General features: G+C 43.2%; 20 non-coding genes across 20 annotated transcripts; all 20 read right to left on the reverse strand.

The window, feature by feature from the left end:
* Positions 1-466: 466 nt before the first annotated feature.
* TRNAL-AAG (transfer RNA leucine (anticodon AAG)) lies at positions 467-549 on the reverse strand. The gene has a single exon. It is a non-coding gene; the product is annotated as a tRNA-Leu (tRNA).
* A 186-nt stretch (positions 550-735) lies between these two features.
* On the reverse strand, positions 736-818 carry TRNAL-CAG (transfer RNA leucine (anticodon CAG)). Its single transcript has one exon. It is a non-coding gene; the product is annotated as a tRNA-Leu (tRNA).
* A 1733-nt stretch (positions 819-2551) lies between these two features.
* Positions 2552-2634, reverse strand: TRNAL-AAG (transfer RNA leucine (anticodon AAG)). The gene has a single exon. It is a non-coding gene; the product is annotated as a tRNA-Leu (tRNA).
* Positions 2635-3535: 901 nt separating this feature from the next.
* On the reverse strand, positions 3536-3618 carry TRNAL-UAG (transfer RNA leucine (anticodon UAG)). The gene has a single exon. It is a non-coding gene; the product is annotated as a tRNA-Leu (tRNA).
* Positions 3619-4642: 1024 nt separating this feature from the next.
* Positions 4643-4725, reverse strand: TRNAL-AAG (transfer RNA leucine (anticodon AAG)). The gene has a single exon. It is a non-coding gene; the product is annotated as a tRNA-Leu (tRNA).
* A 186-nt stretch (positions 4726-4911) lies between these two features.
* Positions 4912-4994, reverse strand: TRNAL-CAG (transfer RNA leucine (anticodon CAG)). Its single transcript has one exon. It is a non-coding gene; the product is annotated as a tRNA-Leu (tRNA).
* A 2008-nt stretch (positions 4995-7002) lies between these two features.
* TRNAL-CAG (transfer RNA leucine (anticodon CAG)) lies at positions 7003-7085 on the reverse strand. The gene has a single exon. It is a non-coding gene; the product is annotated as a tRNA-Leu (tRNA).
* Positions 7086-7717: 632 nt separating this feature from the next.
* Positions 7718-7800, reverse strand: TRNAL-UAG (transfer RNA leucine (anticodon UAG)). Its single transcript has one exon. It is a non-coding gene; the product is annotated as a tRNA-Leu (tRNA).
* A 1024-nt stretch (positions 7801-8824) lies between these two features.
* TRNAL-AAG (transfer RNA leucine (anticodon AAG)) lies at positions 8825-8907 on the reverse strand. The gene has a single exon. It is a non-coding gene; the product is annotated as a tRNA-Leu (tRNA).
* A 186-nt stretch (positions 8908-9093) lies between these two features.
* Positions 9094-9176, reverse strand: TRNAL-CAG (transfer RNA leucine (anticodon CAG)). Its single transcript has one exon. It is a non-coding gene; the product is annotated as a tRNA-Leu (tRNA).
* A 632-nt stretch (positions 9177-9808) lies between these two features.
* On the reverse strand, positions 9809-9891 carry TRNAL-UAG (transfer RNA leucine (anticodon UAG)). Its single transcript has one exon. It is a non-coding gene; the product is annotated as a tRNA-Leu (tRNA).
* A 1024-nt stretch (positions 9892-10915) lies between these two features.
* TRNAL-AAG (transfer RNA leucine (anticodon AAG)) lies at positions 10916-10998 on the reverse strand. The gene has a single exon. It is a non-coding gene; the product is annotated as a tRNA-Leu (tRNA).
* Positions 10999-11899: 901 nt separating this feature from the next.
* TRNAL-UAG (transfer RNA leucine (anticodon UAG)) lies at positions 11900-11982 on the reverse strand. The gene has a single exon. It is a non-coding gene; the product is annotated as a tRNA-Leu (tRNA).
* Positions 11983-13006: 1024 nt separating this feature from the next.
* Positions 13007-13089, reverse strand: TRNAL-AAG (transfer RNA leucine (anticodon AAG)). Its single transcript has one exon. It is a non-coding gene; the product is annotated as a tRNA-Leu (tRNA).
* Positions 13090-15097: 2008 nt separating this feature from the next.
* Positions 15098-15180, reverse strand: TRNAL-AAG (transfer RNA leucine (anticodon AAG)). The gene has a single exon. It is a non-coding gene; the product is annotated as a tRNA-Leu (tRNA).
* A 186-nt stretch (positions 15181-15366) lies between these two features.
* Positions 15367-15449, reverse strand: TRNAL-CAG (transfer RNA leucine (anticodon CAG)). The gene has a single exon. It is a non-coding gene; the product is annotated as a tRNA-Leu (tRNA).
* A 2008-nt stretch (positions 15450-17457) lies between these two features.
* On the reverse strand, positions 17458-17540 carry TRNAL-CAG (transfer RNA leucine (anticodon CAG)). Its single transcript has one exon. It is a non-coding gene; the product is annotated as a tRNA-Leu (tRNA).
* A 632-nt stretch (positions 17541-18172) lies between these two features.
* On the reverse strand, positions 18173-18255 carry TRNAL-UAG (transfer RNA leucine (anticodon UAG)). The gene has a single exon. It is a non-coding gene; the product is annotated as a tRNA-Leu (tRNA).
* Positions 18256-19279: 1024 nt separating this feature from the next.
* TRNAL-AAG (transfer RNA leucine (anticodon AAG)) lies at positions 19280-19362 on the reverse strand. Its single transcript has one exon. It is a non-coding gene; the product is annotated as a tRNA-Leu (tRNA).
* A 901-nt stretch (positions 19363-20263) lies between these two features.
* TRNAL-UAG (transfer RNA leucine (anticodon UAG)) lies at positions 20264-20346 on the reverse strand. Its single transcript has one exon. It is a non-coding gene; the product is annotated as a tRNA-Leu (tRNA).
* Between the last annotated feature and the right edge of the window lie 1202 nt (positions 20347-21548).

The following is a 21548-nucleotide window of genomic DNA, read 5'->3' on the forward strand; positions in this document are numbered from 1 at the left end:
GGAAAAGCAGGTCTCCTTCACTACTAGACTACTCTTCTATGCCTCCCTGCCGTTCACTCACTCTGTCTTTGTTTCATTCTCTCCTTCCACAACACTCCTTCTCACTCACTCGCTCTATCACTTGTATTTTTGCCCTTGCTCTGCATTCTATAGTGGAAACATCTCTTGAATGAAGCATCTGAAAATGACGTGACATAAAATTTAAAACCTCCTTATTGGAAACCTAAAACATCACAAGACTTAATGTAACCCATTTCTTTCATAAAAAAGATTTTTAAAGTACCCCACAAAACAAATATAAAACACCATGAGTGCTAGAAGAATATTACATTAACGTTAAAGATAGAATAGGGCAAATGCATTTGCAGTTGAAACTGAAGTTTGGTACTTATTCAGATATTATTTACATTGCCAATTTTTAGCTGAGAATCTAAAGGAACTGAGAGAGAAAATGGAATTCAAGTTTTGTCAGAAGTGGGATTCGAACCCACGCCTCCAGGAGAGATTGCGGCCTTAACGCAGCGCCTTAGACCACTCGGCCATCCTGACCCCATGCTGCATTTTTATCTAAAGGGTGAGAAAGATATTAGGAACCAAAAAATGCACAGAGCTTAGGCCAATAGTGGCTAGAGCAAGAAAAAAACTCACTGCACTCTTCCAAGAAGACAATCCTATAAGCCACTGCGAGGGAAATGATCATATTTCTCAAGAAAAAAATTAGAGTAAACAGAGGACTGTCAGAAGTGGGATTTGAACCCACGCCTCCAGAGGAGACTGCGACCTGAACGCAGCGCCTTAGACCACTCGGCCATCCTGACTTGCTTTCACAGCATCTTCCAGAGGCCAGACAGCCATGCAGGTGAGGTACTGAAAAGGAATGCCCTCAATTTATTTATCCTATTATATGCACTTCCAACAGATCTTTGAACAATCTGTACAGAGCAGGACCTATGGAGAACTCTTTAGAACTTTGAGGCGAACAAAGAGAAAGTGCTATTCACCAGCCACTTGAACGGCTCAAAGCTGCTTTGAAATTGAGACAATAGCCACCTCTTGGCTGGCTAAAGCAATTTCAACAAGGGATCTCAAAGTCACAACATAGGGTGGAGTATGCAAATTTAAGCAGCCCCTGATCAAAGCCCTGAGGAAATTGCTGTAAGTGTGCTGGAGTCCAGTTGTCTACCAGATGAATGGCATTCTTCCAAATTTGCTGGGCCCGTCTGGCCAGGGCATACAAGAGCATGACTCTTCCAGATGACCTCTTACATGGGTCCTATGCTCATTTGGTAAGGATTGCGCTTTGTCAGCAAGACGTTATAGAACCTAAATATATGAGAAACCCCATCTCTCTTGACAAGAGGAGAACGGAATAACGTGCCAGGTGAAGACCAACAGATGCAACTTCCATCAGATGTTAACCTGATAAAGGAGATTAAATCTCCAAAAGGCATGTCAGAAGTGGGATTCGAACGCACGCCTCCAAAGGAGACTGTGGCCTAAACACAGCACCTTAGACCTCTCGGCCATCCTGACAGTATAGGCTTTTAAGAAATGAATAAAAGTTACTCAGAAACGTCTACCTCCATGCAAGCCTGAAATAATTTAAACCTTCAAACACAAGGTGCAACTTTATGCACAGGACAATAAACACAGAAGAACACATACGAAAGCACTTTATTTCACAGGTATACAGTTTTCATGCTTTTAGAACACCACATACCTCTCACCAGCTATTTAGGGTCCTGTATCCGACTCACAACATTTCCTTGCCTGCGACCTCTCTCTCTACACAAACAACTACAGCACAGGAAGTAGGAAGGCAATAGGTGGGGCAGTTTATGCAAATTTATGCTGCCAATGTGCCTTGCAGATTCATGCAGGATTTCTAGATCCTTGCTGGATACAAGAGAGTAGGCCTTGTTCCAGATAAACTATCCCTAGCAGGGAAAGTCTGAGCACAGGCACTCTTTTGCTCTTTAGCAACTGGCCTGGGACTCACCCTCACTAGCTGAGGCGTGAAATTCTGCATACCAACTTTGCACAGAAGGTATGTTTGTGGTTGTTTGGGGATGGGTGGGAGGTCAAGAGCAGGGAAAAGCAGGTGTCCTTCACCACTAGACTCCTCTTCTATGCCTCCCTGCCATTCACTCACTCTGTCTTTGTTTCATTCTCTCCTTCCACAACACTCCTTCTCACTCACTCGCTCTATCACTTGTATTTTAGCCCTTGCTCTGCATTCTATAGTGGAAACAGCTCTTGAATGAAGCATCTGAAAATGACGTGACATAAAATTTAAAACCTCCTTATTGGAAACCTAAAACATCACAAGACTTAATGTAACCCATTTCTTTCATAAAAAAGATTTTTAAAGTACCCCACAAAACAAATATAAAACACCACGAGTGCTAGAAGAATATTACATTAACGTTAAAGATAGAATAGGGCAAATGCATTTGAAACTGAAGTTTGGTACTTATTCAGATATTATTTACATTGCCAATTTTTAGCTGAGATTCTAAAGGAACTGAGAGAGAAAATGGAATTCAAGTTTTGTCAGAAGTGGGATTTGAACCCACGCCTCCAGGAGAGACTGCGGCCTTAACGCAGCGCCTTAGACCACTCGGCCATCCTGACCCCATGCTGCTTTTTCATTTAAAGGGTGAGAAAGATATTAGGAACCAAAAAATGCACAGAGCTTAGGCCAATAGTGGCTAGAGCAAGAAAAAAACTCACTGCACTCTTCCAAGAAGACAATCCTATAAGCCACTGCAAGGGAAATGATCATATTTCTCAAGAAAAAAATTAGAGTAAACACATGACTGTCAGACGTGGGATTTGAACCCACACCTCCAGAGGAGACTGCGACATGAACGCAGCGCCTTAGACCACTCGGCCATCCTGACTTGCTTTCCCAGCATCTTCCAGAGGCCAGACAGCCATGCAGGTGAGGTACTGAAAAGGAATGCCCTCAATTTATTTATCCTATTATATGCACTTCCAACAGATCTTTGAACAATCTGTACAGAGCAGGACCTATGGAGAACTCTTTAGAACTTTGAGGCGAACAAAGAGAAAGTGCTATTCACCAGCCACTTGAACGGCTCAAAGCTGCTTTGAAATTGAGACAATAGCCACCTCTTGGCTGGCTAAAGCAATTTCAACAAGGGATCTCAAAGTCACAACATAGGGTGGAGTATGCAAATTTAAGCAGCCCCTGATCAAAGCCCTGAGGAAATTGCTGTAAGTGTGCTGGAGTCCAGTTGTCTACCAGATGAATGGCATTCTTCCAAATTTGCTGGGCCCGTCTGGCCAGGGCATACAAGAGCATGACTCTTCCAGATGACCTCTTACATGGGTCCTATGCTCATTTGGTAAGGATTGCGCTTTGTCAGCAAGACGTTATAGAACCTAAATATATGAGAAACCCCATCTCTCTTGACAAGAGGAGAACGGAATAAAGTGCCAAGTGAAGACCAACAGATGCAACTTCCATCAGATGTTAACCTGATAAAGGAGATTAAATCTCCAAAAGGCATGTCAGAAGTGGGATTCGAACCCACGCCTCCAAAGGAGACTGTGGCCTAAACACAGCGCCTTAGACCTCTCGGCCATCCTGACAGTATATGCTTTTAAGAAATGAATAAAAGTTACTCAGAAACGTCTACCTCAATGCAAGCCTGAAATAATTTAAACCTTCAAACACAAGGTGCAACTTTATGCACAGGACAATAAACACAGAAGAACACATACGAAAGCACTTTATTTCACAGGTATACAGTTTTCATGCTTTTAGAACACCACATACCTCTCACCAGCTATTTAGGGTCCTGTATCCGACTCACAACATTTCCTTGCCTGCGACCTCTCTCTCTACACAAACAACTACAGCACAGGAAGTAGGAAGGCAATAGGTGGGGCAGTTTATGCAAATTTATGCTGCCAATGTGCCTTGCAGATTCATGCAGGATTTCTAGATCCTTGCTGGATACAAGAGAGTAGGCCTTGTTCCAGATAAACTATCCCTAGCAGGGAAAGTCTGAGCACAGGCACTCTTTTGCTCTTTAGCCCCTGGCCTGGGACTCACCCTCACTTGCTGAGGCGTGAAATTCTGCATACCAACTTTGCACAGAAGGTATGTTTGTGGTTGTTTGGGGATGGGTGGGAGGTCAAGAGCAGGGAAAAGCAGGTCTCCTTCACTACTAGACTCCTCTTCTATGCCTCCCTGCCGTTCACTCACTCTGTCTTTGTTTCATTCTCTCCTTCCACAACACTCCTTCTCACTCACTCGCTCTATCACTTGTATTTTTGCCCTTGCTCTGCATTCTATAGCGGAAACATCTCTTGAATGAAGCATCTGAAAATGACGTGACATAAAATTTAAAACCTCCTTATTGGAAACCTAAAACATCACAAGACTTAATGTAACCCATTTCTTTCATAAAAAAGATTTTTAAAGTACCCCACAAAACAAATATAAAACACCACGAGTGCTAGAAGAATATTACATTAACGTTAAAGATAGAATAGGGCAAATGCATTTGCAGTTGAAACTGAAGTTTGGTACTTATTCAGATATTATTTACATTGCCAATTTTTAGCTGAGATTCTAAAGGAACTGAGAGAGAAAATGGAATTCAAGTTTTGTCAGAAGTGGGATTTGAACCCACGCCTCCAGGAGAGACTGCGGCCTTAACGCAGCGCCTTAGACCACTCGGCCATCCTGACCCCATGCTGCTTTTTCATCTAAAGGGTGAGAAAGATATTAGGAACCAAAAAATGCACAGAGCTTAGGCCAATAGTGGCTAGAGCAAGAAAAAAACTCACTGCACTCTTCCAAGAAGACAATCCTATAAGCCACTGCGAGGGAAATGATCATATTTCTCAAGAAAAAAATTAGAGTATACACAGGACTGTCAGAAGTGGGATTTGAACCCACACCTCCAGAGGAGACTGCGACCTGAACGCAGCGCCTTAGACCACTCGGCCATCCTGACTTGCTTTCCCAGCATCTTCCAGAGGCCAGACAGCCATGCAGGTGAGGTACTGAAAAGGAATGCCCTCAATTTATTTATCCTATTATATGCACTTCCAACAGATCTTTGAACAATCTGTACAGAGCAGGACCTATGGAGAACTCTTTAGAACTTTGAGGCGAACAAAGAGAAAGTGCTATTCACCAGCCACTTGAACGGCTCAAAGCTGCTTTGAAATTGAGACAATAGCCACCTCTTGGCTGGCTAAAGCAATTTCAACAAGGGATCTCAAAGTCACAACATAGGGTGGAGTATGCAAATTTAAGCAGCCCCTGATCAAAGCCCTAAGGAAATTGCTGTAAGTGTGCTGGAGTCCAGTTGTCTACCAGATGCATGGCATTCTTCCAAATTTGCAGGGCCCGTCTGGCCAGGGCATACAAGAGCATGACTCTTCCAGATGACCTCTTACATGGGTCCTATGCTCATTTGGTAAGGATTGCGCTTTGTCAGCAAGACGTTATAGAACCTAAATATATGAGAAACCCCATCTCTCTTGACAAGAGGAGAACGGAATAACGTGCCAAGTGAAGACCAACAGATGCAACTTCCATCAGATGTTAACCTGATAAAGGAGATTAAATCTCCAAAAGGCATGTCAGAAGTGGGATTCGAAGCCACGCCTCCAAAGGAGACTGTGGCCTAAACACAGCGCCTTAGACCTCTCGGCCATCCTGACAGTATAGGCTTTTAAGAAATGAATAAAAGTTACTCAGAAACGTCTACCTCCATGCAAGCCTGAAATAATTTAAACCTTCAAACACAAGGTGCAACTTTATGCACAGGACAATAAACACAGAAGAACACATACGAAAGCACTTTATTTCACAGGTATACAGTTTTCATGCTTTTAGAACACCACATACCTCTCACCAGCTATTTAGGGTCCTGTATCCGACTCACAACATTTCCTTGCCTGCGACCTCTCTCTCTACACAATCAACTACAGCACAGGAAGTAGGAAGGCAATAGGTGGGGCAGTTTATGCAAATTTATGCTGCCAATGTGCCTTGCAGATTCATGCAGGATTTCTAGATCCTTGCTGGATACAAGAGAGTAGGCCTTGTTCCAGATAAACTATCCCTAGCAGGGAAAGTCTGAGCACAGGCACTCTTTTGCTCTTTAGCCCCTGGCCTGGGACTCACCCTCACTTGCTGAGGCGTGAAATTCTGCATACCAACTTTGCACAGAAGGTATGTTTGTGGTTGTTTGGGGATGGGTGGGAGGTCAAGAGCAGGGAAAAGTAGGTCTCCTTCACTACTAGACTACTCTTCTATGCCTCCCTGCCATTCACTCACTCTGTCTTTGTTTCATTCTCTCCTTCCACAACACTCCTTCTCACTCACTCGCTCTATCACTTGTATTTTAGCCCTTGCTCTGCATTCTATAGTGGAAACAGCTCTTGAATGAAGCATCTGAAAATGACGTGACATAAAATTTAAAACCTCCTTATTGGAAACCTAAAACATCACAAGACTTAATGTAACCCATTTCTTTCATAAAAAAGATTTTTAAAGTACCCCACAAAAGAAATATAAAACACCACGAGTGCTAGAAGAATATTACATTAACGTTAAAGATAGAATAGGGCAAATGCATTTGCAGTTGAAACTGAAGTTTGGTACTTATTCAGATATTATTTACATTGCCAATTTTTAGCTGAGATTCTAAAGGAACTGAGAGAGAAAATGGAATTCAAGTTTTGTCAGAAGTGGGATTTGAACCAACGCCTCCAGGAGAGACTGCGGCCTTAACGCAGCGCCTTAGACCACTCGGCCATCCTGACCCCATGCTGCTTTTTCATCTAAAGGGTGAGAAAGATATTAGGAACCAAAAAATGCACAGAGCTTAGGCCAATAGTGGCTAGAGCAAGAAAAAAACTCACTGCACTCTTCCAAGAAGACAATCCTATAAGCCACTGCGAGGGAAATGATCATATTTCTCAAGAAAATAGTTAGAGTAAACACAGGACTGTCAGAAGTGGGATTTGAACCCACGCCTCCAGAGGAGACTGCGACCTGAACGCAGCGCCTTAGACCACTCGGCCATCCTGACTTGCTTTCCCAGCATCTTCCAGAGGCCAGACAGCCATGCAGGTGAGGTACTGAAAAGGAATGCCCTCAATTTATTTATCCTAGCATATGCACTTCCAACAGATCTTTGAACAATCTGTACAGAGCAGGACCTATGGAGAACTCTTTAGAACTTTGAGGCGAACAAAGAGAAAGTGCTATTCACCAGCCACTTGAACGGCTCAAAGCTGCTTTGAAATTGAGACAATAGCCACCTCTTGGCTGGCTAAAGCAATTTCAACAAGGGATCTCAAAGTCACAACATAGGGTGGAGTATGCAAATTTAAGCAGCCCCTGATCAAAGCCCTAAGGAAATTGCTGTAAGTGTGCTGGAGTCCAGTTGTCTACCAGATGCATGGCATTCTTCCAAATTTGCAGGGCCCGTCTGGCCAGGGCATACAAGAGCATGACTCTTCCAGATGACCTCTTACATGGGTCCTATGCTCATTTGGTAAGGATTGCGCTTTGTCAGCAAGACGTTATAGAACCTAAATATATGAGAAACCCCATCTCTCTTGACAAGAGGAGAACGGAATAACGTGCCAAGTGAAGACCAACAGATGCAACTTCCATCAGATGTTAACCTGATAAAGGAGATTAAATCTCCAAAAGGCATGTCAGAAGTGGGATTCGAACCCACGCCTCCAAAGGAGACTGTGGCCTAAACACAGCGCCTTAGACCTCTCGGCCATCCTGACAGTATATGCTTTTAAGAAATGAATAAAAGTTACTCAGAAACGTCTACCTCAATGCAAGCCTGAAATAATTTAAACCTTCAAACACAAGGTGCAACTTTATGCACAGGACAATAAACACAGAAGAACACATACGAAAGCACTTTATTTCACAGGTATACAGTTTTCATGCTTTTAGAACACCACATACCTCTCACCAGCTATTTAGGGTCCTGTATCCGACTCACAACATTTCCTTGCCTGCGACCTCTCTCTCTACACAAACAACTACAGCACAGGAAGTAGGAAGGCAATAGGTGGGGCAGTTTATGCAAATTTATGCTGCCAATGTGCCTTGCAGATTCATGCAGGATTTCTAGATCCTTGCTGGATACAAGTGAGTAGGCCTTGTTCCAGATAAACTATCCCTAGCAGGGAAAGTCTGAGCACAGGCACTCTTTTGCTCTTTAGCCCCTGGCCTGGGACTCACCCTCACTTGCTGAGGCGTGAAATTCTGCATACCAACTTTGCACAGAAGGTATGTTTGTGGTTGTTTGGGGATGGGTGGGAGGTCAAGAGCAGGGAAAAGCAGGTCTCCTTCACTACTAGACTCCTCTTCTATGCCTCCCTGCCGTTCACTCACTCTGTCTTTGTTTCATTCTCTCCTTCCACAACACTCCTTCTCACTCACTCGCTCTATCACTTGTATTTTTGCCCTTGCTCTGCATTCTATAGTGGAAACATCTCTTGAATGAAGCATCTGAAAATGACGTGACATAAAATTTAAAACCTCCTTATTGGAAACCTAAAACATCACAAGACTTAATGTAACCCATTTCTTTCATAAAAAAGATTTTTAAAGTACCCCACAAAAGAAATATAAAACACCACGAGTGCTAGAAGAATATTACATTAACGTTAAAGATAGAATAGGGCAAATGCATTTGCAGTTGAAACTGAAGTTTGGTACTTATTCAGATATTATTTACATTGCCAATTTTTAGCTGAGATTCTAAAGGAACTGAGAGAGAAAATGGAATTCAAGTTTTGTCAGAAGTGGGATTCGAACCCACGCCTCCAGGAGAGACTGCGGCCTTAACGCAGCGCCTTAGACCACTCTGCCATCCTGACCCCATGCTGCTTTTTCATCTAAAGGGTGAGAAAGATATTAGGAACCAAAAAATGCACAGAGCTGAGGCCAATAGTGGCTAGAGCAAGAAAAAAACTCACTGCACTCTTCCAAGAAGACAATCTTATAAGCCACTGCGAGGGAAATGATCATATTTCTCAAGAAAAAAATTAGAGTAAACACAGGACTGTCAGAAGTGGGATTTGAACCCACGCCTCCAGCGGAGACTGCGACCTGAACGCAGCGCCTTAGACCACTCGGCCATCCTGACTTGCTTTCCCAGCATCTTCCAGAGGCCAGACAGCCATGCAGGTGAGGTACTGAAAAGGAATGCCCTCAATTTATTTATCCTATTATATGCACTTCCAACAGATCTTTGAACAATCTGTACAGAGCAGGACCTATGGAGAACTCTTTAGAAATTTGAGGCGAACAAAGAGAAAGTGCTATTCACCAGCCACTTGAACGGCTCAAAGCTGCTTTGAAATTGAGACAATAGCCACCTCTTGGCTGGCTAAAGCAATTTCAACAAGGGATCTCAAAGTCACAACATAGGGTGGAGTATGCAAATTTAAGCAGCCCCTGATCAAAGCCCTGAGGAAATTGCTGTAAGTGTGCTGGAGTCCAGTTGTCTACCAGATGAATGGCATTCTTCCAAATTTGCAGGGCCCGTCTGGCCAGGGCATACAAGAGCATGACTCTTCCAGATGACCTCTTACATGGGTCCTATGCTCATTTGGTAAGGATTGCGCTTTGTCAGCAAGACGTTATAGAACCTAAATATATGAGAAACCCCATCTCTCTTGACAAGAGGAGAACGGAATAACATGCCAAGTGAAGACCAACAGATGCAACTTCCATCAGATGTTAACCTGATAAAGGAGATTAAATCTCCAAAAGGCATGTCAGAAGTGGGATTCGAACCCACGCCTCCAAAGGAGACTGTGGCCTAAACACAGCGCCTTAGACCTCTCGGCCATCCTGACAGTATATGCGTTTAAGAAATGAATAAAAGTTACTCAGAAACGTCTACCTCCATGCAAGCCTGAAATAATTTAAACCTTCAAACACAAGGTGCAACTTTATGCACAGGACAATAAACACAGAAGAACACATACGAAAGCACTTTATTTCACAGGTATACAGTTTTCATGCTTTTAGAACACCACATACCTCTCACCAGCTATTTAGGGTCCTGTATCCGACTCACAACATTTCCTTGCCTGCGACCTCTCTCTCTACACAAACAACTACAGCACAGGAAGTAGGAAGGCAATAGGTGGGGCAGTTTATGCAAATTTATGCTGCCAATGTGCCTTGCAGATTCATTCAGGATTTCTAGATCCTTGCTGGATACAAGAGAGTAGGCCTTGTTCCAGATAAACTATCCCTAGCAGGGAAAGTCTGAGCACAGGCACTCTTTTGCTCTTTAGCCCCTGGCCTGGGACTCACCCTCACTTGCTGAGGCGTGAAATTCTGCATACCAACTTTGCACAGAAGGTATGTTTGTGGTTGTTTGGGGATGGGTGGGAGGTCAAGAGCAGGGAAAAGCAGGTCTCCTTCACTACTAGACTCCTCTTCTATGCCTCCCTGCCGTTCACTCACTCTGTCTTTGTTTCATTCTCTCCTTCCACAACACTCCTTCTCACTCACTCGCTCTATCACTTGTATTTTTGCCCTTGCTCTGCATTCTATAGTGGAAACATCTCTTGAATGAAGCATCTGAAAATGACGTGACATAAAATTTAAAACCTCCTTATTGGAAACCTAAAACATCACAAGACTTAATGTAACCCATTTCTTTCATAAAAAAGATTTTTAAAGTACCCCACAAAACAAATATAAAACACCACGAGTGCTAGAAGAATATTACATTAACGTTAAAGATAGAATAGGGCAAATGCATTTGCAGTTGAAACTGAAGTTTGGTACTTATTCAGATATTATTTACATTGCCAATTTTTAGCTGAGATTCTAAAGGAACTGAAAAAGAAAATGGAATTCAAGTTTTGTCAGAAGTAGGATTCGAACCCACGCCTCCAGGAGAGACTGCGGCCTTAACGCAGCGCCTTAGACCACTCGGCCATCCTGACCCCATGCTGCTTTTTGATCTAAAGGGTGAGAAAGATATTAGGAACCAAAAAATGCACAGAGCTTAGGCCAATAGTGGCTAGAGAAAGAAAAAAACTCACTGCACTCTTCCAAGAAGACAATCCTATAAGCCACTGCGAGGGAAATGATCATATTTCTCAAGAAAAAAATTAGAGTAAACACAGGACTGTCAGAAGTGGGATTTGAAACCACGCCTCCAGAGGAGACTGCGACCTGAACGCAGCGCCTTAGACCACTCGGCAATCCTGACTTGCTTTCCCAGCATCTTCCAGAGGCCAGACAGCCATGCAGGTGAGGTACTGAAAAGGAATGCCCTCAATTTATTTATCCTATTATATGCACTTCCAACAGATCTTTGAACAATCTGCACAGAGCAGGACCTATGGAGAACTCTTTAGAACTTTGAGGCGAACAAAGAGAAAGTGCTATTCACCAGCCACTTGAACGGCTCAAAGCTGCTTTGAAATTGAGACAATAGCCACCACTTGGCTGGCTAAAGCAATTTCAACAAGGGATCTCAAAGTCACAACATAGGGTGGAGTATGCAAATTTAAGCAGCCCCTGATCAAAGCCCTAAGGAAATTGCTGTAAGTGTGCTGGAGTCCAGTTGTCTACCAGATGCATGGCATTCTTCCAAATTTGCAGGGCCCGTCTGGCCAGGGCATACAAGAGCATGACTCTTCCAGATGACCTCTTACATGGGTCCTATGCTCATTTGGTAAGGATTGCACTTTGTCAGCAAGACGTTATAGAACCTAAATATATGAGAAACCCCATCTCTCTTGACAAGAGGAGAACGGAATAACGTGCCAGGTGAAGACCAACAGATGCAACTTCCATCAGATGTTAACCTGATAAAGGAGATTAAATCTCCAAAAGGAATGTCAGAAGTGGGATTCGAACCCACGCCTCCAAAGGAGACTGTGGCCTAAACACAGCACCTTAGACCTCTCGGCCATCCTGACAGTATAGGCTTTTAAGAAATGAATAAAAGTTACTCAGAAACGTCTACCTCCATGCAAGCCTGAAATAATTTAAACCTTCAAACACAAGGTGCAACTTTATGCACAGGACAATAAACACAGAAGAACACATACGAAAGCACTTTATTTCACAGGTATACAGTTTTCATGCTTTTAGAACACCACATACCTCTCACCAGCTATTTAGGGTCCTGTATCCGACTCACAACATTTCCTTGCCTGCGACCTCTCTCTCTACACAAACAACTACAGCACAGGAAGTAGGAAGGCAATAGGTGGGGCAGTTTATGCAAATTTATGCTGCCCATGTGCCTTGCAGATTCATGCAGGATTTCTAGATCCTTGCTGGATACAAGAGAGTAGGCCTTGTTCCAGATAAACTATCCCTAGCAGGGAAAGTCTGAGCACAGGCACTCTTTTGCTCTTTAGCCCCTGGCCTGGGACTCACCCTCACTTGCTGAGGCGTGAAATTCTGCATACCAACTTTGCACAGAAGGTATGTTTGTGGTTGTTTGGGGATGGGTGGGAGGTCAAGAGCAGGGAAAAGCAGGTCTCCTTCACTACTAGACTCCTCTTCTATGCCTCCCTGCCGTTCACTCACTCTGTCTTTGTTTCATTCTCTCCTTCCACAACACTCCTTCTCACTCACTCGCTTTATCACTTGTATTTTTGCCCTTGCTCTGCATTCTATAGTGGAAACATCTCTTGAATGAAGCATCTGAAAATGACGTGACATAAAATTTAAAACCTCCTTATTGGAAACCTAAAACATCACAAGACTTAATGTAACCCATTTCTTTCATAAAAAAGATTTTTAAAGTACCCCACAAAAGAAATATAAAACACCACGAGTGCTAGAAGAATATTACATTAACGTTAAAGATAGAATAGGGCAAATGCATTTGCAGTTGAAACTGATGTTTGGTACTTATTCAGATATTATTTACATTGCCAATTTTTAGCTGAGATTCTAAAGGAACTGAGAGAGAAAATGGAATTCAAGTTTTGTCAGAAGTGGGATTCGAACCCACGCCTCCACGAGAGACTGCGGCCTTAACGCAGCGCCTTAGACCACTCGGCCATCCTGACCCCATGCTGCTTTTTGATCTAAAGGGTGAGAAAGATATTAGGAACCAAAAAATGCACAGAGCTTAGGCCAATAGTGGCTAGAGCAAGAAAAAAACTCACTGCACTCTTCCAAGAAGACAATCCTATAAGCCACTGCGAGGGAAATGATCATATTTCTCAAGAAAAAAATTAGAGTAAACACAGGACTGTCAGAAGTGGGATTTGAAACCACGCCTCCAGAGGAGACTGCGACCTGAACGCAGCGCCTTAGACCACTCGGCCATCCTGACTTGCTTTCCCAGCATCTTCCAGAGGCCAGACAGCCATGCAGGTGAGGTACTGAAAAGGAATGCCCTCAATTTATTTATCCTATTATATGCACTTCCAACAGATCTTTGAACAATCTGCACAGAGCAGGACCTATGGAGAACTCTTTAGAACTTTGAGGCGAACAAAGAGAAAGTGCTATTCACCAGCCACTTGAACGGCTCAAAGCTGCTTTGAAATTGAGACAATAGCCACCACTTGGCTGGCTAAAGCAATTTCAACAAGGGATCTCAAAGTCACAACATAGGGTGGAGTATGCAAATTTAAGCAGCCCCTGATCAAAGCCCTAAGGAAATTGCTGTAAGTGTGCTGGAGTCCAGTTGTCTACCAGATGCATGGCATTCTTCCAAATTTGCAGGGCCCGTCTGGCCAGGGCATACAAGAGCATGACTCTTCCAGATGACCTCTTACATGGGTCCTATGCTCATTTGGTAAGGATTGCACTTTGTCAGCAAGACGTTATAGAACCTAAATATATGAGAAACCCCATCTCTCTTGACAAGAGGAGAACGGAATAACGTGCCAGGTGAAGACCAACAGATGCAACTTCCATCAGATGTTAACCTGATAAAGGAGATTAAATCTCCAAAAGGCATGTCAGAAGTGGGATTCGTACCCACGCCTCCAAAGGAGACTGTGGCCTAAACACAGCACCTTAGACCTCTCGGCCATCCTGACAGTATAGGCTTTTAAGAAATGAATAAAAGTTACTCAGAAACGTCTACCTCCATGCAAGCCTGAAATAATTTAAACCTTCAAACACAAGGTGCAACTTTATGCACAGGACAATAAACACAGAAGAACACATACGAAAGCACTTTATTTCACAGGTATACAGTTTTCATGCTTTTAGAACACCACATACCTCTCACCAGCTATTTAGGGTCCTGTATCCGACTCACAACATTTCTTTGCCTGCGACCTCTCTCTCTACACAAACAACTACAGCACAGGAAGTAGGAAGGCAATAGGTGGGGCAGTTTATGCAAATTTATGCTGCCAATGTGCCTTGCAGATTCATGCAGGATTTCTAGATCCTTGCTGGATACAAGAGAGTAGGCCTTGTTCCAGATAAACTATCCCTAGCAGGGAAAGTCTGAGCACAGGCACTCTTTTGCTCTTTAGCCCCTGGCCTGGGACTCACCCTCACTTGCTGAGGCGTGAAATTCTGCATACCAACTTTGCACAGAAGGTATGTTTGTGGTTGTTTGGGGATGGGTGGGAGGTCAAGAGCAGGGAAAAGCAGGTCTCCTTCACTACTAGACTCCTCTTCTATGCCTCCCTGCCGTTCACTCACTCTGTCTTTGTTTCATTCTCTCCTTCCACAACACTCCTTCTCACTCACTCGCTCTATCACTTGTATTTTTGCCCTTGCTCTGCATTCTATAGTGGAAACATCTCTTGAATGAAGCATCTGAAAATGACGTGACATAAAATTTAAAACCTCCTTATTGGAAACCTAAAACATCACAAGACTTAATGTAACCCATTTCTTTCATGAAAAAGATTTTTAAAGTACCCCACAAAAGAAATATAAAACACCACGAGTGCTAGAAGAATATTACATTAACGTTAAAGATAGAATAGGGCAAATGCATTTGCAGTTGAAACTGAAGTTTGGTACTTATTCAGATATTATTTACATTGCCAATTTTTAGCTGAGATTCTAAAGGAACTGAGAGAGAAAATGGAATTCAAGTTTTGTCAGAAGTGGGATTCGAACCCACGCCTCCACGAGAGACTGCGGCCTTAACGCAGCGCCTTAGACCACTCGGCCATCCTGACCCCATGCTGCTTTTTGATCTAAAGGTTGAGAAAGATATTAGGAACCCAAAAATGCACAGAGCTTAGGCCAATAGTGGCTAGAGCAAGAAAAAAACTCACTGCACTCTTCCAAGAAGACAATCCTATAAGCCACTGCGAGGGAAATGATCATATTTCTCAAGAAAAAAATTAGAGTAAACACAGGACTGTCAGAAGTGGGATTTGAACCCACGCCTCCAGAGGAGACTGCGACCTGAACGCAGCGCCTTAGACCACTCGGCCATCCTGACTTGCTTTCCCAGCATCTTCCAGAGGCCAGACTGCCATGCAGGTGAGGTACTGAAAAGGAATGCCCTCAATTTATTTATCCTATTATATGCACTTCCAACAGATCTTTGAACAATCTGTACAGAGCAGGACCTATGGAGAACTCTTTAGAAATTTGAGGCGAACAAAGAGAAAGTGCTATTCACCAGCCACTTGAACGGCTCAAAGCTGCTTTGAAATTGAGACAATAGCCACCTCTTGGCTGGCTAAAGCAATTTCAACAAGGGATCTCAAAGTCACAACATAGGGTGGAGTATGCAAATTTAAGCAGCCCCTGATCAAAGCCCTGAGGAAATTGCTGTAAGTGTGCTGGAGTCCAGTTGTCTACCAGATGAATGGCATTCTTCCAAATTTGCAGGGCCCGTCTGGCCAGGGCATACAAGAGCATGACTCTTCCAGATGACCTCTTACATGGGTCCTATGCTCATTTGGTAAGGATTGCGCTTTGTCAGCAAGACGTTATAGAACCTAAATATATGAGAAACCCCATCTCTCTTGACAAGAGGAGAACGGAATAACGTGCCAAGTGAAGACCAACAGATGCAACTTCCATCAGATGTTAACCTGATAAAGGAGATTAAATCTCCAAAAGGCATGTCAGAAGTGGAACTCGAACCCACGCCTCCAAAGGAGACTGTGGCCTAAACACAGCGCCTTAGACCTCTCGGCCATCCTGACAGTATATGCTTTTAAGAAATGAATAAAAGTTACTCAGAAACGTCTACCTCCATGCAAGCCTGAAATAATTTAAACCTTCAAACACAAGGTGCAACTTTATGCACAGGACAATAAACACAGAAGAACACATACGAAAGCACTTTATTTCACAGGTATACAGTTTTCATGCTTTTAGAACACCACATACCTCTCACCAGCTATTTAGGGTCCTGTATCCGACTCACAACATTTCCTTGCCTGCGACCTCTCTCTCTACACAAACAACTACAGCACAGGAAGTAGGAAGGCAATAGGTGGGGCAGTTTATGCAAATTTAAGCTGCCAATGTGCCTTGCAGATTCATGCAGGATTTCTAGATCCTTGCTGGATACAAGAGAGTAGGCCTTGTTCCAGATAAACTATCCCTAGCAGGGAAAGTCTGAGCACAGGCACTCTTTTGCTCTTTAGCCCCTGGCCTGGGACTCACCCTCACTTGCTGAGGCGTGAAATTCTGCATACCAACTTTGCACAGAAGGTATGTTTGTGGTTGTTTGGGGATGGGTGGGAGGTCAAGAGCAGGGAAAAGCAGGTCTCCTTCACTACTAGACTTCTCTTCTATGCCTCCCTGCCATTCACTCACTCTGTCTTTGTTTCATTCTCTCCTTCCACAACACTCCTTCTCACTCACTCGCTATATCACTTGTATTTTTGCCCTTGCTCTGCATTCTATAGTGGAAACATCTCTTGAATGAAGCATCTGAAAATGACCAGACATAAAATTTAAAACCTCCTTATTGGAAACCTAAAACATCACAAGACTTAATGTAACCCATTTCTTTCATAAAAAAGATTTTTAAAGTCCCCCACAAAACAAATATAAAACACCACGAGTGCTAGAAGAATATTACATTAACGTTAAAGATAGAATAGGGCAAATGCATTTGCAGTTGAAACTGAAGTTTGGTACTTATTCAGATATTATTTACATTGCCAATTTTTAGCTGAGATTCTAAAGGAACTGAAAAAGAAAATGGAATTCAAGTTTTGTCAGAAGTGGTATTCGAACCCGCGCCTCCAGGAGAGACTGCGGCCTTAACGCAGCGCATTAGACCACTCGGCCATTCTGACCCCATGCTGCTTTTTCATCTAAAGGGTGAGAAAGATATTAGGAACCAAAAAATGCACAGAGCTTAGGCCAATAGTGGCTAGAGCAAGAAAAAAACTCACTGCACTCTTCCAAGAAGACAATCCTATAAGCCACTGTGAGGGAAATGATCATATTTCTCAAGAAAAAAAGTAGAGTAAACACAGGACTGTCAGAAGTGGGATTTGAACCCACGCCTCCAGAGGAGACTGCGACCTGAACGCAGCGCCTTAGACCACTCGGCCATCCTGACTTGCTTTCCCAGCATCTTCCAGAGGCCAGACAGCCATGCAGGTGAGGTACTGAAAAGGAATGTCCTCAATTTATTTATCCTAGTATATGCACTTCCAACAGATCTTTGAACAATCTGTACAGAGCAGGACCTATGGAGAACTCTTTAGAACTTTGAGGCGAACAAAGAGAAAGTGCTATTCACCAGCCACTTGAACGTCTCAAAGCTGCTTTGAAATTGAGACAATAGCCACCTCTTGGCTGGCTAAAGCAATTTCAACAAGGGATCTCAAAGTCACAACATAGGGTGGAGTATGCAAATTTAAGCAGCCCCTGATCAAAGCCCTAAGGAAATTGCTGTAAGTGTGCTGGAGTCCAGTTGTCTACCAGATGCATGGCATTCTTCCAAATTTGCAGGGCCCGTCTGGCCAGGGCATACAAGAGCATGACTCTTCCAGATGACCTCTTACATGGGTCCTATGCTCATTTGGTAAGGATTGAGCTTTGTCAGCAAGACGTTATAGAACCTAAATATATGAGAAACCACATCTCTCTTGACAAGAGGATAACGGAATAACGTGCCAGGTGAAGACCAACAGATGCAACTTCCATCAGATGTTAACCTGATAAAGGAGATTAAATCTCCAAAAGGCATGTCAGAAGTGGGATTCGAACCCACGCCTCCAAAGGAGACTGTGGCCTAAACACAGTGCCTTAGACCTCTCGGCCATCCTGACAGTATAGGCTTTTAAGAAATGAATAAAAGTTACTCAGAAACGTCTACCTCCATGCAAGCCTGAAATAATTTAAACCTTCAAACACAAGGTGCAACTTTATGCACAGGACAATAAACACAGAAGAACACATACGAAAGCACTTTATTTCACAGGTATACAGTTTTCATGCTTTTAGAACACCACATACCTCTCACCAGCTATTTAGGGTCCTGTATCCGACTCACAACATTTCCTTGCCTGCGACCTCTCTCTCTACACAAACAACTAATGCACAGGAAGTAGGAAGGCAATAGGTGGGGCAGTTTATGCAAATTTATGCTGCCAATGTGCCTTGCAGATTCATGCAGGATTTCTAGATCCTTGCTGGATTCAAGAGAGTAGGCCTTGTTCCAGATAAACTATCCCTAGCAGGGAAAGTCTGAGCACAGGCACTCTTTTGCTCTTTAGCCCCTGGCCTGGGACTCACCCTCACTTGCTGAGGCGTGAAATTCTGCATACCCACTTTGCACAGAAGGTATGTTTGTGGTTGTTTGGGGATGGGTGGGAGGTCAAGAGCAGGGAAAAGCAGGTCTCCTTCACTACTAGACTCCTCTTCTATGCCTCCCTGCCATTCACTCACTCTGTCTTTGTTTCATTCTCTCCTTCCACAACACTCCTTCTCACTCACTCGCTCTTTCACTTGTATTTTTGCCCTTGCTCTGCATTCTATAGTGGAAACATCTCTTGAATGAAGCATCTGAAAATGACGTGACATAAAATTTAAAACCTCCTTATTGGAAACCTAAAACATCACAAGACTGAATGTAACCCATTTCTTTCATAAAAAAGATTTTTAAAGTACCCCACAAAAGAAATATAAAACACCAGGAGTGCTAAAAGAATATTACATTAACGTTAAAGATAGAATAGGGCAAATGCATTTGCAGTTGAAACTGAAGTTTGGTACTTATTCAGATATTATTTACATTGCCAATTTTTAGCTGAGATTCTAAAGGAACTGAAAAAGAAAATGGAATTCAAGTTTTGTCAGAAGTGGGATTCGAACCCACGCCTCCAGGAGAGACTGCGGCCTTAACGCAGCGCCTTAGACCACTCGGCCATCCTGACCCCATGCTGCTTTTTGATCTAAAGGGTGAGAAAGATATTAGGAACCAAAAAATGCACAGAGCTTAGGCCAATAGTGGCTAGAGCAAGAAAAAAACTCACTGCACTCTTCCAAGAAGACAATCCTATAAGCCACTGCGAGGGAAATGATCATATTTCTCAAGAAAAAAATTAGAGTAAACACAGGACTGTCAGAAGTGGGATTTGAAACCACGCCTCCAGAGGAGACTGCGACCTGAACGCAGCGCCTTAGACCACTGGGCCATCCTGACTTGCTTTCCCAGTATCTTCCAGAGGCCAGACAGCCATGCAGGTGAGGTACTGAAAAGGAATGCCCTCAATTTATTTATCCTAATATATGCACTTCCAACAGATCTTTGAACAATCTGCACAGAGCAGGACCTATGGAGAACTCTTTAGAACTTTGAGGCGAACAAAGAGAAAGTGCTATTCACCAGCCACTTGAACGGCTCAAAGCTGCTTTGAAATTGAGACAATAGCCACCACTTGGCTGGCTAAAGCAATTTCAACAAGGGATCTCAAAGTCACAACATAGGGTGGAGTATGCAAATTTAAGCAGCCCCTGATCAAAGCCCTAAGGAAATTGCTGTAAGTGTGCTGGAGTCCAGTTGTCTACCAGATGCATGGCATTCTTCCAAATTTGCAGGGCCCGTCTGGCCAGGGCATACAAGAGCATGACTCTTCCAGATGACCTCTTACATGGGTCCTATGCTCATTTGGTAAGGATTGCACTTTGTCAGCAAGACGTTATAGAACCTAAATATATGAGAAACCCCATCTCTCTTGACAAGAGGAGAACGGAATAACGTGCCAGGTGAAGACCAACAGATGCAACTTCCATCAGATGTTAACCTGATAAAGGAGATTAAATCTCCAAAAGGCATGTCAGAAGTGGGATTCGAACCCACGCCTCCAAAGGAGACTGTGGCCTAAACACAGCACCTTAGACCTCTCGGCCATCCTGACAGTATAGGCTTTTAAGAAATGAATAAAAGTTACTCAGAAACGTCTACCTCCATGCAAGCCTGAAATAATTTAAACCTTCAAACACAAGGTGCAACTTTATGCACAGGACAATAAACACAGAAGAACACATACGAAAGCACTTTATTTCACAGGTATACAGTTTTCATGCTTTTAGAACACCACATACCTCTCACCAGCTATTTAGGGTCCTGTATCCGACTCACAACATTTCCTTGCCTGAGACCTCTCTCTCTACACAAACAACTACAGCACAGGAAGTAGGAAGGCAATAGGTGGGGCAGTTTATGCAAATTTATGCTGCCAATGTGCCTTGCAGATTCATGCAGGATTTCTAGATCCTTGCTGGATACAAGAGAGTAGGCCTTGTTCCAGATAAACTATCCCTAGCAGGGAAAGTCTGAGCACAGGCACTCTTTTGCTCTTTAGCCCCTGGCCTGGGACTCACCCTCACTTGCTGAGGCGTGAAATTCTGCATACCAACTTTGCACAGAAGGTATGTTTGTGGTTGTTTGGGGATGGGTGGGAGGTCAAGAGCAGGGAAAAGCAGGTCTCCTTCACTACTAGACTCCTCTTCTATGCCTCCCTGCCGTTCACTCACTCTGTCTTTGTTTCATTCTCTCCTTCCACAACACTCCTTCTCACTCACTCGCTCTATCACTTGTATTTTTGCCCTTGCTCTGCATTCTATAGTGGAAACATCTCTTGAATGAAGCATCTGAAAATGACGTGATATAAAATTTAAAACCTCCTTATTGGAAACCTAAAACATCACAAGACTTAATGTAACCCATTTCTTTCATAAAAAAGATTTTTAAAGTACCCCACAAAAGAAATATAAAACACCACGAGTGCTAGAAGAATATTACATTAACGTTAAAGATAGTGCTGGAGCAGAGTTTTCTGTCAGAAAATTCTGGGGCTTTTGAAGCTCTGGCATGTCTATGCGTTTTATTAATTTATTAATAATTAACAACTAATTATTTGTCTTGTGCAAGTGCGTTCTATTAATCAACCTGTTTGTCCTAACACAAGAGAAGGTTACACGAGGGTTAGCATGCGTGTGCTGTTTTTGTATTTACAATAACGTGCAAGTTTTCATGTTTAAATGTTGCTGGGTGCTATTTATTTTAAGCACAAAACGCTGTCTGAATTAATGCTTTTTATGTCACAAAGCTAGATAA

The sequence above is a fragment of the Triturus cristatus genome, chromosome 6 (genome assembly GCF_964204655.1).
Source record: "Triturus cristatus chromosome 6, aTriCri1.1, whole genome shotgun sequence".
Classification (NCBI taxonomy): domain Eukaryota; kingdom Metazoa; phylum Chordata; class Amphibia; order Caudata; family Salamandridae; genus Triturus; species Triturus cristatus.